Source organism: Geotrypetes seraphini, chromosome 6 (genome assembly GCF_902459505.1).
Source record: "Geotrypetes seraphini chromosome 6, aGeoSer1.1, whole genome shotgun sequence".
NCBI lineage: Eukaryota > Metazoa > Chordata > Amphibia > Gymnophiona > Dermophiidae > Geotrypetes > Geotrypetes seraphini.
In genome coordinates, this window is record NC_047089.1 from 43,190,185 (window position 1) to 43,204,395 (window position 14,211).

Sequence of the window (14,211 nt, forward strand, 5' to 3'; positions counted from 1 at the left end):
CTGAAAATTGCTGTGGGTATAACGTATGCATGGTCACTTGTGCCTCCTATTTCTGAATATGAACACTTGGGGCTCCTTTTATGAAGGTGTGCTAGCGTTTTTAGTGCACGCACTGGATTAGTGCGCGCTAGCCGAAAAACTACCACCTGCTCAAGAGGAGGCGGTAGCGGCTAGTGCACGTGGCATTTTAGCACGCGCTATTCCGCGCTTTAAGGCCCTAACGCACCTTCGTAAAAGGAGCCCTTGAATATGCAGTCTACAAGAATGTTTTGTTACTCCAGCACAAACTTATCTCTGGGAACACCTTATTTCAATGTGACTAAAAGTGTACATGCACAAAGGATGGGGAAATCGGAACCATTTGCCACATTTAAATATGTTTTCATCCCAAGAAAGCTATTTTTATTGTATTTCATCCTCAGTTAAGTTCTTAAGACAGTTTTCAAATGGGTACTGAAACAAATCCTAAGGAAACAAAATAAATTGATTTATTTCAATTCTTAATCACCTCTACGGAAAGCTAAACAACACCAAAAATACAAGGGGCTGCTGAAAAATTCTCAGCCCAACCAACAACGTTGGGGCAGTCTTCATCAAGGGCTATACACGTGGAGGGGCATAAGCGAAAGGAACGTTTAAGTCCGTTTTCGTCCAAGTCGCAAGTCATCCAAAGTAAAAAAACAGCTTAGGACACATTTTCGAAAAATACGTCCAAATTATTTTCCATTTTGAAAATCGTCTAACTATATGTCCTGCCGATCTGATCGTCCAAGCTGCTAAATTGTCCATTTTATACCACATTTTTGTCCAACTTTTCATCCAAGTCAAAAACACCTAGAAACAGACCTTTTGGATGTCTACAAAGTGATGGACTAGACAACTGGACATGGCACCTAAATAGTGGGGTACCTTACAGGGCACTGCTGTGAACTTCACAAAAAGGGTGCCATGTCTTCATCTCACTATAGCTCCCTTATAGATAATGGTGAGCCCCCAAAATCACCTCCAAAATCCCCTAGACCCACCTATCTACCATCCCCAATAGCCCTTATGGCTGCAGAAGCCACTTATAGGGCAGTCCAAAAGGGTTTGGGGTTTTTTTATAGGGGAGTGCACATGTTTAACCAGCAATGCAGTGATTACAGTGGCTTATGGGCATGGGTCCCTAACCCATCCCCAAGATAACTTAAGCTGCCTCTGTGCAGGTCGACTAGGCTTTCCTATGCCAGGCTGGCAGGTGATGATGGTCTGTGGGCTGAATTTTAAAGGTGCGATTATGATTTTTATGGGGTTGTGGGGGGGGGTCGGTGATCACTGGGATAGTGTGTGTGGGTCTGTAGTTTGTGTCTGCAGTGCTTATCTGATGATTTTAGGTGGGGTTTTGTGACTTAGACCATGTTTCTAAATGGTCTAAGTCACAACGTCCAAGTTCCGTCTCTGCTATGCTGTATAACTTTCGGATATACATGCAGTACGACTAAGTCTAAGCCTGCCCATGTCCTGCCCAAATCCCGCCCTTCGACACTCCTCCTGAAACGCCCCATTTAACTATGGTCGTTCAGCATCCCTGTGAAGGCCTAGGTTGTTTTTAAATACGTCCAAAACCCAGTTTTATTATCGGCACTTTGACGTTTTTGACAGATGATCGTCCAAGTGCCGATTTAGGCCGGTTTTTGGACGTTTTTCTCTCTCGATTATGAGCCACTTAGTCCTGTGATTTCCCACTTTTTTAATTCCATTGGAAAAATACAGAATGAAAAAAAGGAAAATCGCTGGACTAAATCTATAGCCCTTGATGGAGACTGGCCCATCTTTCTTGGTTGGGCTGAGAACTTTTCAGCAGCCCTTCGTATATCCCAACAACTCCTTACCCATAATAAACAGCCAAATTTACAACACTCAAATATCAAATTCTGAATGAAATCTAATAGATGTTATGTTCTTATCTAATACATCAAACATTCTTTCCCATTGAGTGTGTCCTTCAGCCTTTGGCAAATACTGCCTTCCTAGCCCAGACTCTCTACCTTTTTGCAGAAAGGCAAGTAATTCTTTTCTTGTGGCATTACCTGAAGAACATAAGCACTACCATACTGGGATTGACGCAATATCCTGTGGCCAATAGTGGCCAATCCAAGTCACACATACCTGGCAAGATCCCAAAGGAGTAAAGCAGATTTTTATGCTACTTATCTTAGAAAAAGACAGTGGATTTTCCCAAGTCCATCTTTATAATAGCTTATGAACTTTTCTTTTAGGAAATTCTCCAAACATTTTTTAAACCCTGCTAAGTTAACTGCTTTTACTATATTCTCTGGCAACAAATTCCAAAGTTTTGCTACATGTTGAGTGAAGAAATACTTTCTCTAGTTTGTTTTAAATGTACTACTTAGTAGTTTCTTTGTATGACCCCCTAACCCTAGTATTTTTGGAAAGGATAAACAAGCGATTCCCATTCCCATAACCCTAATCCATTCCACTCCACTCCATATTTTGTAGACCTCTATCATATCTTTCCTCAACCATTTCTTATCCAAGCTGAAGAGTCCTTGCCATTTTAGCCTTTTCTCAAGGGGAGGTCCTCAAGGGGCAGTTGTCCCATTCCCTTTATCATTTTCTTTACCCTTCTCTGTACTTTTTCTAATTATACTATATATTATAACATTATCATTTTTATTTTTTTTATTCCTTTCATAATAAGCCCTAATATTCTATTTGTTTTCTTTGCTGCCACTGCCCACTGAACAGAGGGTTTCAATGTATCATCAATGATGGCATCTAGATCCTTTTCCTGGGCAGTGACTCCTAATATGAAACTTTGCAACTTGCATGACAGGAGCAACAATCAAAACTGCTCATATCTTTGCAAATGACAAACTAATATCCTTGAACGAGAGTTCAACCAAAAGAACTCTTGGATGGGACTGCAAAGAATGAGATGGAAAATAAGAAACAAACAGACCCTCCAAATAATGGCAGGCCAAACTATTCCAAGGCTTGAACAGTACCATTTTAAATGTCCCTTGGTATACTACATCAAGTCTGCAATGCAGAAAGATCATGGAGGGAGCATGGAGGAAGCATCTGTCATCTCTTGCTCATTACAATGCCAGTTAACAATATCATGGTGAAATTTGACTGCTCTGAGAAAGCCTATTATCCTTCACTTAGCATTAAAGCTTTTAACCTTCCGAAGAAGTTATTATCAGTAATAATAATAATTTTATTTCTTATATACCATCCAACCAGAAGATCTGGGCGGTTCACAGCAAGAGAACTGAGGCATATCAGTGAAGATGCAAGATACAGTAGAAATCGGTAGGATTCAATGCTATACAATACAATAAAATACAACATGATACAATGTAGAGTGAAGGAAAGCGAAGTCATTGCATAAATTTACCAAACAGATAGGTTTTCAGTGATTTTCTAAACTCAAAGTAGGATTGGGAGTGGGCAATCAGAGAACACATCCAAGAGTTCATTCTCCCCGCTTGAAAGGCTAGAGTTTTGTCTAAAAATGAACTTACCTCATTTAACTTGATCTAATTCTGAGACCCTGGTTCCCTCTGCTGGTGATTTAGTCAGCTTCTTTAATTGCAAGATACATGGCCTACACGCAATCTCTGCCTCCTTCTTTAGAGCTTTCCTCTGATCACGAATCATCTCTGGATCCTGCCCATTCCTGGTCCTCATTTAATTTAGCAAACAAATAGAGAGTACTTGCCTTGTGAAAGACAAACAAACCAAAACAAAGAAAAAGGCAAGAGAGATGTCTTATTCAACCAGAATGCAACCTTTATTATAAATAAAGTCCCAACAAGGATTCAAGTTTCGGCATCAGAAATGCTTTCATCAGGGGACACTGTATAGTTGTGACACATGAAAATGTGATGTGCATAAAACCAGGTTTGGCAGCTAGAAACACCAGCAAAAGTTCCAGTTAAACTGAAAGTTTGATGCCGAAACTTGGATCCTTGTTGGGACTTTATTTATAATAAAGGTTGCATTCTTGATGAATAGGACATGCCTTGTTTAATTTAGCCACACTTCCTTCATACAATGTATTAATTGTATTAGGGCAACTACTTTCCAGCTTGATCCAATTCTCTCCTGTTGGTACAAAACCCTGCAATATGGCCTGATGCCTCTAGCCATGCTGCTTATTCATTCTAGTCTGAACTTCTTACACATTTCCTATACCTTGGAAACACATCATTGTATGGCAAATCTTGAAAAGAACAAGTGCTGACACTTCTGAAGTGAGCAATTATTGTCCAGTTTTCAATCTCTGCTTTATATCCAAGTTGACAGTAAGGCTGCTTTTCCACCAACTACTTCAACAAGCTGATAATCCCAATATCTTGCATCCATGTCAAGCCAGCTTCTGGCAGGGACACAGAGCAGAAACCATAATAGTTGCCCTCCTAAATGATTGGATTTTCTGGATGCAGAGCATTTGTACATATGAGTTAGATGAAAGATCCACAAGGTGCAGTGTTTCACATATGCGGGCATGGTCCTTTAGGTGTAACCCTATCCCCAAAAAAGTAGAGAACCCAAGATCTAGAGCTATGTGTCATTCAGGTATTAGCGTAATCTAAGAAGTGTTAGTGGCAACAAAACAGAAAGAAAAGCGCTGGGGTTTTTTAACAGTAGTTCTGGGAAACCTTCCATAAAAAAAGAAAAGAAATTAATAATAAAACAAAATATTCTCCTACACTTTGATTTCTCTGTTTTCATAATGATTCTGATTTAAACATCTTTCTGCATATGTTACCATGTATCCAGTATAGCTATCAGCCTGCCTTGAAAGTTACAATTCTCACAAGTATCTATGCAAATATTATGTACAACAGTAGAATTGTTATCCATCATCAAAAAAACCCTAGCAAACAACAAACAAACAAACAAACAAAAAAAAAAAAAATCAGCAGCCAAAATAAAGGATATGCCAAGGTAAGGAATCAATTAAGAGTTCTGACATGTAAGACATCTCATTATTCTCTTGGCTCTCAGCCCATTTCCTTCTGGTCCTCCCTCTCTCCAGTTGCCTTGTTAAATCTTACATGGGTGCTTGGAAATGTATTTGGTCTAATGGAGCTCTGTTCTTGCTGGCAGATGATGAGGTGGGTAAGTTTCCAGAGATGGACACTGCCACATCATGCTAAGGAAAGGTACACCATACCCATGTGGGTGGGGGTATCCCTTTATAGTTCTGTATTCAGCAAAGTTCTTGAAAAGATCTCAGATTTCAGTTCTCTTGTTCCACTCCTCCCTTCTTGGTCTTTTAAAAAACAATTTATGCCCTTTATAATTAGATCTTGAAAAGAGCTGTGATTTGAACCTTTTGAGGATTTACAATGTTAACTTTATTGAGACTCTTGAAAAGATGCAGGATCTGTGTCCTTATTGTGTCCCTCCCCTGTACAGGAGTAATATGCCTCAGTTTTAGGACACTAAATCAATATTTTTATTTTAACCATTTCCATAATACTACTGAAATGTGTAAAAGAATTAGGAATGAGGAAGGGGTAGAGGTGTAAGGCTCAGATGTCTTAAAACTCTATAATAGGGGCACACTGATGCCATGCATTGAGCATCAATTCTGTAATGGCATTTGGGTATCAAGATGTCATTACAGAATACTAGAATACACCGAACTGGTGCTTCTAAATGTAGGTATGATTATTTATGTCAGGTCAATGGCAGGCATAGATGGGCACACATAAGAATTACACTGGCTACCTATAGAAGGGAGAATACTTTATAAATTCTATTGTATATTATTTAAAACTAGTTTTTTAGCCTGTTACATTAACGGGTACTAGAACAGATGTGTAGACTTAGGCATTTCTTTCTTTCTGTCTATCTGTCTTTCTTTCTCTCTCCCTGCCCGCTGTCTGTCTTTCTTTCTTTTTGTCTCTCCCCCTGTCCAGTAGCACCCCTTCGCTGCTCCCCCTGTCCAGCAGTAACCCTTCTCCCTTCCTTTTACCTCCCTCCTGTCCAGCAGCACCTCTTCTCCCTTCCTTTTAACTCCCCCTGTACAGCAGCACCCCTTCCCTGCACCCCCTGTCCAGTAGTAGCCCTTCTCCCTTCCTTTTACTTCCCCCCTGTCCAGCAGCACCCCTTCCCTGCTCCCCCTGTCCAGCAGTAGCCTTTCTCTCTTTCTTTTACCTCCCCGTCCAGCAGCACCCCTTCATGCTCATCCTGTCCAGCAGTAGCCCTTCTCCCTTCCTTTTACCTTCCCCCATCCAGCAGTACCCCTTCACTGCTCCCCCTGTCCAGCAGTAGCCCTTCTCCCTTACTTTTACCTCCCCCTTTCTAGTGGTACCCCCTTCTCCCTTCCCTACTCCTCCTGTCCAGCATCTGCTAAGCTGGGCAGCCTTGGGGCTTTTGCTAGGCCAACTCAGATCGCATTATCTAAGTGGGCCGGCCTAGCAAATGCCCTGTGGCTGTTGTTGTTGAAACCGTGGCTGCTGGTCTGGGGGTGAGAAGAAAAGGCGTCCCCGCAGCGGCAGCTAGTCATAAGGCAGGAAGTGAACTGGCGTCGGAGATCAGGGCAGGAAATCAGCTGAGGCCGGCATCAGAGATCGGGGCAGGAAATCAGCTAGGGCAGGCACTGTGCATGCATGGGCATGGGCAACGGATTAAGGACCCACCACGTTTGAATTGCGCATGCGCGCTAAGGGTTTTATTATAGCGGATATGTTTTGGTGAAACTCCTGGATATATTTATTTATTTATTTATTTTGATTTCTATCCTACTTCACACAGAGAGTGGTTGACATCTGGAATACTCTCCCAGGGGAGATTATTGCAGAATCGACAGTCCTAGGCTTCAAGGGCAAACTAGATGCATATCTCCTTGAGAGAGGCATATAGAGATATGGTTGGCTATAGGGTAAGCCAGGTGTATACCTGGCAGGGCCTCCGCGTGTGCGGATCACCGGACTAGATGGACCGAAGGTCTGATCCGGAGATGGCGCTTCTTATGTTCTTATGTTCTTATCCTGTTCTCCCAGAAGCTCAGAACGGGTTACAAATAGACATTCACAATCGTTTGAAAACAGACTAGTCATGACAACCAATAGGTTACAGTAGACAATAACAGAGCTTATTCTAGAGACCAGACCGGTCATAGCGAAGAGTACTAGGAGAAATATATTGAGGAGGCAGTTTTAATGGCCCGATTGGCGGAAGAGGAAGGTCTTTACTGCTCTGCGGAAGGTGATTAGCGAGTCTAGCGACCTGATCTGTGTGATCTATGCCCCAGCTCTTTAATTTTTCTAATAAACCATCTTTGAACCTAAGAAATAATGACACTTTTCGGTATCCAGTCATTAAGAGCATAAGATACAATAGAACTTTTAACTCCACATAGACATATCAAACAGCAAAACTTTGGAAAACATTACCAACTAATATTAACCAGCAATTTAATTTTAAGTATTTAAAAAAAGACCTAAAAACCTATCTATGTCAAGAATTTGTTATTATTAATTCCTAAATTTATAATACTACCTAATACTTTGTATCACCAAAATTATTTTTGTAAACCGCTGTGAACTTCATGGAGGTAACTTAGAAACATAGAAACATAGAAGATGACGGCAGAAAAGGGCTACAGCCCATCAAATCTGCCCACTCTGTTTACCCACCCCCTGTCTATGCCCTAATGACCCAGTTTTCTTATCTTGACCCTCGTAGGGATCCCACAGGTACTGGCGGTATATAAATAAAGATTGTATTGCATTGTGACTAGTAGTCTATAAATTGTGTGCATATGTTAGAGACACACTCACAACCTGTGTGTACACCTCCTTGCAGTTAAATGCCATGTCATTTATGAGCTATCTTATAGATTAATATGTAGTGTATATATGTGCAGAAGTAGCACTGTTCTGTGCACTTACATGTGCATGGCACAAGTAACTGCATGTACCCAGTTATAGAATCCTTCGTGTGATCATGCTGTCCTTTTGGTTATTAACATGCACCTACTTAACCTCACCTACTCAAACACACTGCAATCAGTCATTCACCGCCCAGGCAGGCTCACCATTGTTGCAAAGGTACTTTCATATATCCGTATGCAAGTTCAATACTGTTATTTTTAATCTATTTGTTGATAAATAAAAGCATTTACTTCCATACAGATATGTATAATTCTGAATTTTTGATGCACAGTTTTAAAATTTTTGGTGCATAATTCCCTGGGGATGTAGAAGATCAAGATTTGTTTATAAATGCTCCTTTTACTAAGCTGTGGTAAGTGCTAGTGCATGCTTACCATATCTTAAACAGGCTTACAGTGGGATGTGCTTAGGCATCTTATGATAAGTTCTTAATCTGCACGCACAAACCGTGTAAAAATTATTTTTAATTTTTCTGCGAAGTCTGGGAGTGAAGAGAGAGCGTTTCTCTGCTAATTAGTTAGGGCAGCTACATTACTGCAAGCTAACGTTGGGTTTTACTAAACCGCGGAGGAGCTTCTTACTGCGGGCTGGCAAGGTAAATGAAATTGAATTGAATGAGTGTCGGAGCATTTGCCAGCCTGCGGTAAGAAGCTTTTCTGCGGTTTAGCAAAAGGAGCCCTAACTGATTGGTGCAGGATTAGCTCATGAGCCCTTACGCCTAAAAGATAGAAGTAAGTGCTTACGCACGATTTTCTTTAATGGCTGTGTGCTAATGTCAACAGCGCATGGCCAATAATAGGAAAAATGGAATATCAGTCAGTTTACTACAAAAATGGCCTTAGCATGTGGAAAACCCCCACACAAATGCGTGTTAAGGCTGTTTTCTACCACATCTTGTTAAAAGGACTCCAAAGAGACAAAAGCCCTGAAGGTAGGAGTGGAATTGAAACCGAGAAAATTGCAAACACATAATAACTTTAAAAAAAAGTATAAACGCTGGCTTTTTCAAAGCTGCAGTAGAGATCTCTATAGCAGGCCGGCGAGGTAAATGCTCCGAGGCTCATAAAATTCCTATGAGTGTTGAAGCATTTATCCCGCCAGCCTGTGGTAGAAACCTCTACCGTGGCTTTGTAAAAGGAGTCCCAAATCTTTACATTACAAATGCAAAAGAAAATGCATTATCATTTCTGAGACTACAGATAAAATCTCAAGAGAGAGCTGGAATTTCTTTATTTCTGCTTTTATGAAGCTGCATTAGGCTTTTTTTTTTATCGCCCGCGGTGGCAGTATTAGAGCTCTGACGCTCATAGGAATTCTATGAGCATCCAAGCTAATACTACCATGACCGGTGATTAAAAAAAAAAGCCCAACACAGCATGCGCAGATGCCCTCCCAATGTGGTCCTGAGCTGGAAGCTTTTCAAAACCCGGACAAAGTGCCGGGTTTTGAAAAGCCGTCTGGACGCCCAGACATGTCCTCTAAAAAGAGGACATGTCCAGGTAAATCCAGACATTTGGTAACCTTATCCACAGCCCCTAGGGCCACATTTGCTGTGCTTTCAACTAAAAATCTCAAAGATCACATGCTGAGCAGGAAATCAGTGAACCCAAAGACATACATTCATATCAACTCACTGTGTGCCAGCCCACTTGCTTAGTAGTCATAGGCTAAATGATTGGCTTGAGGAACTGAGTTAGCACTGATTCTAATGCTTTCTGCAAAACTGGAAACTGGCACTTCATTTGGTGGTAACAGTTTTGGCACAATGACCCCTCCTTTATTAGTGGTGATTCCAGAACAACACGCCTCTTCTCTTTGCTTTTACTAAACACCCCCTTCTGCCTCCTTCATTCTCTGTCCAGCAACATTATCCCCTCACTCCCCTCTTTCCCTGACCCACTTTATGGAGAAGGATGAGGGGGTGACATCCCACTATAGCAGTACTCCCTCATCCATGGTGCCCTGCACAAGAACACAGATCACATACCCCCAAACTAGCCTGAGTAGAGAGTGAGAATGGAAAGCCAGGACTTAGTAGCTCAGCCAAGAGGAAAACCAAACTATGGACCTTTAGCCCTCTTCCAAACTCCACCCATCTCTTCCTGCTGCTGTCAATTCTGCAATGTTATTTCTTTGGGACCAAACAGGATCATGGGTCCAATACCACTGTCTCCCAAGATGTAACAAGGAAATGTGAAAAATGGAAGATGGTGTTCTATTCCCCTTTCAATTTGAGACTCAATCATAGGTCTCTGCTTTTCATAGCTGCCAAAGAGAAGCAATTTTAAAAAGATTTTTATTTTTATTTTTTTTGCAAGACTATGACATTAAATACTGACACAATCCTCTCCTGCTCCCCCGTGTTTTGTTTATTAAAATTTGATATCCTGCAGAAGCTTACAACAATTCTCACCGGCTAACAATTAAAATCAACTCCATAAAATATAGGAAAGACCTATTCAATCACACAAAAAGAAAATAAAAAGGTGCCTTTGTGCCTCTATTTAGGAAATATCTTGTTAGTATATATGGTCATTTTGAGGAATGTCAGAACCGAAGGCGAAATGGAAAAAGAATGTTTTAACAGGGTCTTAAAAGTTTTAAAATTCAATTAAGAAGTATATAATTTGGAAGTTTATTCCAAAGACTAGGTGCTAAATTTTTTTTTTTTAAAGTTTTGGGTCAAGTAACTTCTCCGTTTGTTTTATTAGCTGCCAGTAGTACCAATCTATTGTCCTTCCAGTAAAATAACATATTAACGCTAGCAGCCTGGATAGGACATATGCCTCCCTCTTTTAGAAAGGTGCGCTACGCTTTTTAACATGGGCTAAATATTATTGCGTGTTAAACGCTAACACGTGCATGTTATCCTATGGACGCGTTAGCGGTTAGCGTACACATTGATTCAGCACGCACTAAATCCGCGCTAAAACACTTAGCGCGCCTTTGTAAAAGGCTTAATTTTCTCTGTTTCTAGGTATTATCAGATGGTAAGCCCTACAGAAACAGGAAAATACCTACTTGTAGGTGAACATGAGTTACAGTACATTCCTATAAGTGTCGGAGCATTTACCTCACCAGCCCTCCTGCAGCTTTGTAAAAGGAGCCCTAATTCTGGTGACTACCGGACTGGAGCTTACCCTTGATCCAGCCCAGTTGGCACAGAAATCTTTATTAAAAACTTAAAACAAATTTTCAACCTTTCTGTCTATAGTTTAAATTCAATCTTCTGTCTCTGATTCATCTTGGTTTTCTCTTCGTCCTCCTTTTAAGGATTTTCTTCCAGGCATCATCATTTTTTTCTACAGCTTCTCTCGTCTCATTTTCTTCTAGTCTTACTCCCTCCTCCACTTCTCACACTTTTTACACCACCTTGAGTCCCTCCCCCCCTTTCCCTCAGGCTTCTCTTTTCCCAGTCCCACACAGCCCCTCTCCATCTCTTTCTGTCTGCAGCTTGAGTTCCTTCTTCCTCTTTCACAGATCATGTCTCCATCTGCAATCAACCTTCCCCCACACAACCCATGCTGCCTTCCTGAATTCCTCTCACACCCTGTTTCTACTCCTCTCCCACAGTCCCTGTCCCCATCACCCAGCATTTCTTCCCTTTACAGCTCTTTTCTGCCTAGCAAAGCAGCACTGTCTCTCCTAACCAGTATCACCTTTCCATTCCTTTACCCCTTCCTTGCTCCCTTTATTCTTCTCCCAGTACTTCTCTTTCTTTAACTTAACAGCTATAGGTATTACTTTGGCAATATATGTAAAATTGTCATGCCCATAAAGTTACCTGAATCTGTCTAGTCCTTTTGTCAGTGTCAATCTGCTGCACTTGCTTTTCCCATTGGAAGCTGCTAGGCTACAACTCCTTTCTCCCCTGCAGTCTTTTGGACATCCAGAAGCTAACAGTCTGCAGGGAAGGCAGGAGCAGTAGCTAAGATACAGAAGTACTTTCTTCCTGTGGGTTGTTTTTGGGGTTTGTTTGTTTTTTTGTATCTCAGAAGCATGGAGCTTTCAGCCCCAGATCTGCAGACATGCAAGACAAATTATTGGGAGTGCTCAGGCACCCACAGAGTTGGCGTCAAACACTCTGTGCATTAAATATTGGTTTTCTTGTTCTTGAGGGAGCATGTCAAGAGAGGAGAGTGGGCATTCCTGTGTGCTAAATAGTGCATCTACAATAATTGGTTATAACATGGATAATGTGGGAACCCTTACCACCGACAAAATAGGTAACTGCTCTGCAGTAAGGGGTCCTTTTACTAAGGCATGCTAACTGATTTAACGCGTGCTAAATGCTAAGGCGCCCATGGAATATAATGGATGCCTTAGCATTTAGCGCGCGCTAAATCGGTTAGCGTGCCTTAGTAAAAGGACCCCTAATTTTAAAGAAAATGGCAGCACACTAGACGGCAACGTTAGTTCTAGAACACCAAACGCAAAAACAAGAACTGCAGAAGCGACGTACAAAGCGCGGGAATTTTATTGGAGTCAATAAAATCTTGATGTCCAAAAGAGGGTTCTCATTGATAAGAAGGCAGGACCCGACAAGGTCCGTGTTCCGAAAAACACTCCTTCCTCAGCAGCAGTAGCAGCAGCAGCAGTATAGGAGTTTTACGTTGCATGCTTCCTTCGACCGTTGTTCAACATTATATGGTTCTCCATAAGTGAGACATTGAGCATTCCGGACCCCTGAGGAAGGAGTGTTTTTCGAAACACGGACCGTGTCGGGCCTTGTCTTCTTATCAATGAGAACCATCTTTTTGGACATCAAGATTTTATTGACGTCAATAAAGTTCCTGCGCTTTGTACTTCTGCAGTTCTTGTTTTTGTGTTTGGCGTTCTTCTTGTACTGCAGACCAGCTGGATTCTTTCTTGTTTTATCATTAGTCCTAGGCCATTAATGTAAATAATAGAAAACCTGGGTTTTTGCAGCACTGGTAAAAATGGCATCAGAAAGGCACATTAAGACCACATTTTTACATGCAACTTAATAGGATTCCTTTATAATTTATTTTGGCCACAGAGGTTTACACTTGTGAGAAGCTTTCATGTTAAAAATTAGAGGTCTTTTGACTGCATTGCAGTACGTACCACATGTTCAACAGGCTTACTGTGGGATGGGCACTGCTGTCCTGTGGTAAACTTGCTTATCTGCACGCATAAACTGTGCGCTAAAATAATTTTTCTGATTTTTCTCTACGGGGGTGTGTTTGGGGTGGAGAATTGGCGTGACAATCAAGTAGAGAAGGCTTCATCGAAGGCAAGACAAATGATGGGTTGTATCCGTAGAAGTTTTGTCAGCCGGAAGCCCGAAGTCATAATGCCATTGTACAGATCCATGGTGAGACCCCATCTGGAATATTGTGTTCAATTCTGGAGACCACATTATCAAAAAGATGTGCTGAGAGTTGAGTCGGTGCAACGAATGGCCACCAGGATGGTATCGGGACTCAAAGATCTCCCGTATGAGGAAAGGCTGAATAAATTGCAGCTATACTCGCTCGAGGAACGTAGAGAGAGAGAGGTGACATGATAGAGACGTTTAAATATATCACGGGCCGTATCGAGGTGGAAGATGATATCTTCTTTCTTAAAGGGCCCTCGGCCACAAGAGGGCATCCACTGAAAATCAAGGGTGGGAAATTTAATGGCGACACCAGGAAGTATTTCTTCACCGAAAGGGTGGTTGATCATTGGAATGAACTTCCACTTCAGGTGATTGAGGCCAGCAGTGTGCCGGATTTTAAAAAGAAATGGGATACACACGTGGGTTCTCTAAAGAGGTAAAATCAAGGGGGGTGGGTCAGTAGAGTGGGCAGACTTGTTGGGCTATGGCCCTTTTCTGCCGTCATCTTCTATGTTTCTATGTTTCTATGACAGTTACTGCTTGAGGCTTTGCAACATGCTAATTGATTACATTAGCATGTGGGGCCCTTACTGCCTATAAAATAGACGTCCATAATTTTGTTTAATGGCCGTGCACCAATGGCGAAATTAGCGCGTGGCCATTAATTAGGAAAATGGGAAAGTCGGCCATTTTCCGGCCATGGTACAAGTGGCCATGGCTTTAATAAAAGGACAGCCTCTGTGTTTAGTTGCATCCTGTTATTTGGTTACGAGCCCTATGCCTGATTGCAGTATCTGCGATTGTACACTTTTTAAACAAAACTACAAAACTTGAATCTTACTACTAATCATTTCTACAGTGACACTAGACATACGCAGCGCTGTACATAAAAACATAGAAGAGACAGTCCCTGCTCAAAAGAGCTTATAATTGTAGTCAAGACACAAA